This window comes from Cyclopterus lumpus, chromosome 25 (genome assembly GCF_009769545.1).
Source record: "Cyclopterus lumpus isolate fCycLum1 chromosome 25, fCycLum1.pri, whole genome shotgun sequence".
NCBI lineage: Eukaryota > Metazoa > Chordata > Actinopteri > Perciformes > Cyclopteridae > Cyclopterus > Cyclopterus lumpus.
Window position 1 is genome coordinate 5579497 of NC_046990.1, and position 5574 is coordinate 5585070.

The window sequence follows — 5574 nt, forward strand, 5'->3', positions numbered from 1 at the left end:
GCGATATGAGCTTCATTTTCAGTCGGCCTTACTCGTTCTTTGTCTAATTAGTAGACTCTCTCTAATCGGATGTCTTCCTTTCTTCTTATCTTCCATTCTTGACCATTGCTTTTTGCTCAAAAACATTCATGCTGCGTATACCATTCAAATATGTGCATATTAATATGGAATATCATGCACATTTTTACATGTTCCAAATATGTCCAAACTTAGTGCGCTAATCCTAAAAAGATTAGCATCAGTCTTGTGTGTGTGTGTGAGTGTGTGTGTGTGTGTGTGTGTGTGTGTGTGTGTGTGTCAGGCCACCTCTGCATATACACAAAGTGATCTTGTAGTTGTAAATAAGATAATGATTTGGACAATGAGATTTTGTAAATAGTATTTTTGCAGAAAAAGATGACAGTTAAGTTAAGCAATACAGCGGAAAAGCTTTGCTTAATAAAGCACGATGTACAAGAGCAGAATTGTGTTTTGATTTTGACAAGCTTTTAAAAATGATGAAAGCAGCTGGATTTGATGTAAATGGGGAACTGCCCGGCTGTGTGTAAAATGTGTGTGTGTGCGTGTGTGTGTGTGTGTGTATGTGTGTGTGTGTGTGAACAGTGAAGAAACTCAGGCATTGCTGTTTATATATAAGAATAATTGCTGTGAGCTGCAGGGAGATTTAAGAGTCCCGGCCCTGCTGTTGCATGACTTTATGGCAGGAGTGTGAAGTGTTATCATTAGTAATGTGATTAACACCTTCTCCACGGGGGCAGCAAGGGGCAGCGCTTTGTGAGTGTGTGTGTGTGTGTGTGTGTAATACAGAAAAGAGACAATTATGTGGTAGGTTAGGATGGGGGGTTGGGGGGGGGGGGGGGGATGTATTTTTTGTCACTCTCCCTCAAAGCCTGTAATATCTAAGAATGATGGCGTGTAGCATTTGTTGCAGCGGCCCGCCTCCTCCACAGCGCTATAATTACCTTGTTAATATATTAGGCACCAGCATTGATTACTTGGCTAATCCGATCACAGAGCCTCCAATTGATCCTTCTGCAAGCAGCCCGACAATAAGCACTTTGAGCAAAGAGGCGCTCAATAGCACATCCACAATTGGCTCTCTCACAGCTTAATTGGCTAAAATCAGCCAAACATTTTGGTTTCCCTCTCAACAGTCAGATCAATGGAGGGAATGAGGCCTGAATTCAGATGACTCTCTTAACCAGCGCAGCTGAGTCCCCCCCACACACACACCCCCCACCCCTCCTTCATCCCCTCCCACGCCGGTCCCTCGTGTCTTTTCTTATTCATTTTTAATAGATTAGTTTTGGGGGCATTTCCACTTGACAGAAAAGAGAGACAGGAGGATCAACCCAGTCACCAGGAAAACGGTTGTATTGGACATTTCTGCAAACCACGGATGCGTTTGAATGTCGACGTTTTTGCATCCGGTCAGAGCAAACTTTGATTTTTTTTTAAAGTCACGCTACATTCAAACATTTCTTTCTGCTGATTGCGTTGGGAGGATAGGAGTGAACATACAGAAACTCTGAAACACAGATGTTGTGTTGTGGGTATGGATTACTGCTCTCCACATACATGTATGTCACATGATTTAGTTGAATTCATTTTATTAGTTGGGTCGAGACAAGCAAAGCAACTTTGGCTAGGATCAAATATGGTCCATGATTATGTTTTTCACTGCATTTGACCACCTGTTTGTCAGCAGGGTGATACAATTAGCAGGAAAAAGGTTATTATACTATATATATATAGTATAGTATCAAGTAAAGATGCATGCTTCCTCCTACACGTTTGGTGGATGTAGGTCGGAAGAAAGAAAATAGTGCTCACAACAAGGTCTGGGGATTGTCTTGAGTAACGGGGGTCCTGCTCTCTGGAAAGGAACTTTGCTGTTGAGTTTTTAAAATGTATTTGACCAACCAGTCCGATAATATTGGAGGAAAGGCTACGGACGATATCTTAACACAATGTAGCTTCCAAGTAGGAAGGAGGAAACATATGTATTGTTATTTGGTGATGTACTGTCGCCTTAATATCTTTTATTATTTTATCATTAAAGGTTTATTGAATTCTGACATCATCTGGGTTATTTGGGATCTGATTTAAGACTTACAAACTAGGGGCAAGGATTTAAAGACGTGATTATTTATCCGACAGGTATAGTCTAATGAAATACATCCAGTTGCATTATGTGGAGGATTCACCCGTGTACAGTATATGCAGTGACCCATACTAGGAACTTAAAGTCCAGATATCTCGGCCTCTACTGCTAATTTCTTACACATTATTTTTTTTTATAATTTCTCCAGCTTCATTGACCTGCAAAATGTAACTAATTAAAAGTTGCATATTCAATTGATCATATTACTCATATCTCATATATTAAATTGCTTGAGTGTTCCTTTTAGTTTTTCTCCACAGCTGTTTATATTAAATAGTTATTGGTGCCATGAGCTCTGCTGCTGAATATGAGAACATTTGATATATCAGGGCCACACATTACTGACTGTATTCATTGGGAACTCCGCTGACTTTACACATCAGTCTGTTTCCAGAGGTCTACTCGTGTAAAACAATGGTATAAAACCTTTGTTGTCTGCAGCGAGAGCCGTCTGAAATCTGACGTCCTCAGGTGATGTCACTTGAGTCCGCCTCGGTTGGATCTGAAGACTAAGCTGTTGGTGGTGGAGTTGCATTGTGGGTAATGTAGGTGCCAGATTCGGACATGGAAGAATGAGTGGTTCTGGTGCATTAATTTGCATCCTTTTGGGTTTTCTTTAATTGATGTTATAGGAGTGCAGGAGGGATTGAGCGTAACACATTGTTTTGATGCTCTGTTGCTTGTGAACAGTCAGCCACGAACATTCCTAATGTCCTCCTTATTTTTGCTCCTTCTCTCTTTTCGAAGTGCACCTCTCTTGCCCTCCTTCTCCCCATCTGTCCGTGTGTCTGCCTGCTTCCCTCTGAGGCCCATCTAAAGGCCAGCTGGTGGCTGACAGCAGCTGAGGACCATAAATCACATGTGGAGGCAGAATTCCTTACGCCGCGTTGGCATTCATTTTGTCAGCCATGAAATAAAGATGTAGCGGAGCAGGAGGTCAAAGCATACAGAACCCCCCACCCCCTAAAGAAACAACAATCTAACATGCACTCTTTTAAAATCGTAATCCTTCCTCTGTGACTTTCTCTCCACAGGTAGCTGCTCTCATCACCTCTTCATTTGTGTGGTCTGCCCCATCCCGACAGCATTTATGATCGACTGTGGCGGTGAATAACAGAATCTCTGGTAACCTGGTTTGAGGAGAATTCATGATTGTTTTTATTTCTATTTCATGCGCTCAAAGATAACAATGTTGTAATAATGCTCACATTTACATGTGTAGGGATGTGATTGTGTTTGTTGACGTAGAGACGTCAAACCTTTATCTCGTTATCACATGTCAGTATTCCAAGATGACACATTGTGAAGGCCGACCACAGGTTCTCCCTTTTTCATAGTGGGTCTTTTCTCCTGCCAAGCTGTGTCCGCACATATGAGTCCACACTTGACACTTCAGGTGAGTGAGTGTGCACCTATGTGTCCGTCCACTGCTTACCTCTCATTCTGTTGCAGTAAACAGCATCATATTTTGGGTTCCATGCTCAAGGACCTCTCGTGGTTGCCGGTGACGCACGCTTTCTTGTAACAACTTTTATTTCCTGTTTTAAGCTGCCAATTGACTGCATTGCCGATTCCGAACTGGCCACACCTAAGCGGCCCTATGGCCGGTAGGGGCAGCGAGTCGTAACACAGCTGGAAAAGCAGTTTGTCCACCTCTTTAGACGCTGTGTTTGTCGAACAGCAAACTGCATCACCTCCACTGCTCTGCAGCAAGTGACACAGTTATTCAGTATCTTTTTTATTGAGCATCAACCTCCTGTTTACATGTGTATTGTTGACTAAATTGACTTCGACCCTAATATAAGCTTAGTCACGCATGAACGGATGACAAGATAGTGCTCTGCCTGCACGGAGACAAAAACATCTCAGACCTATGTTCGATACATTGTTCGGTTTGTGCCCACATCCGGTCCACATCTGACTGAGACCCCAACCCATCCTGAGACCAGCCACCTCTGCATGCGGTCCGGCTCATCGGGTCCCAATGCGAGCAAGATCTAATCCCAGAGCGTACAGATTTGACAGTTATATGCGTCCTCGCGTGAACCGATGGCAAAAATCTCCCTGTTAAGACACGCGTATATGATATGAGCAGAAGATTTTAGAATGGGCACCATATATTGCAAAATAAAAAAGATTGCCTTGTGAATATGAAGACAATTCCTTTGCCACAACCAACATTGAAATGAAAGGCTGCACGAATCAATCTTTTCCCATGGACAATGGATGTGTAATGTGAATGGAGTCACTCTAGTGTAGTTTCCCTCAGCTCGTCATCTATTAGCTCATTGGGTCCGTGGCTGCACTCTCCTCCACCTCGGTTCCAGGAGCAGCAGCTCTGTGACAAAGCACTGATAAACCTGCTCCAGCAGACAGAGTCAGTCAGCTGGTCAACACAGAGGAGCATTTAGCTGCTAAGAAGCAATGTATTCCCTCTCGCTAAAAGGAAGTTAAAGATTGGATTCAACTCCAAAGAATTTGTTTTTATATGTCTGCTGGATATGTAAATAGCCATTATTTTCGCTTCCATATTCACCATAAACACTATAAGTTGATACATTGTAAATGTGTGTGTTTATGCTTTGTTCTGCTGTGTCCAAGAAGACAAATACATCTATTTAATACTACTTTAAATATAAAAAGTATGGCACACACGTGCCAACATACACTCATGTACACACACACACACACACACACACACACACACACACACACACACACACACGCATACACACACACACACACACACTGCTCCCACTTGTACATTTGAAAGAGCTCATTGTTGCAGCACACCTGCCTGGTCTCCATCATGACCGTAGCAACATAATGGAATCCCATGTAGGATTTTCACGTAATCCATGTCCTGCTTGTTCCTGCATTAGTCTGCGTGTCAGGGTGACATGCAGCCCTGCTTCTGCCAGGCGGATTGTGTTCACGCGGTGTGTGTGTCAACGTATATAACACATGTACGGCATACATCCACCAGCAGGAATGAACAACTGAACGAGGGAGGGATAATATTGGTTAATGTGTTAGGATGTAGAGGCCAAAGGTCTAGTGTGTGCAATTACATTTATTCCCTGTTTACGGGCCCCATCTGATATGTCTGGACAGCAGCAGATAAGTATCACAATGAAAGGAGAAGTGATATGGGGAATTCTGTTGAGGAATGTAGTCTAAATGCAATACTTTATAATTCTGTTGGCAAAATATTCATATTTTTGCAATTTTATTTCCTTTTTGTTATTGTCATTGCTAGCTTGCTTGTTTTATTATTATATATTTATAACTGTATTAATTTTAATATGATATATGCCTTTTCAATTAAATTATAATAATAATAAGCACTCATTTTGAACATCTTTAAAGTCTTGGATTTTCATACCGTACTAGAAGGTACATTACCTATT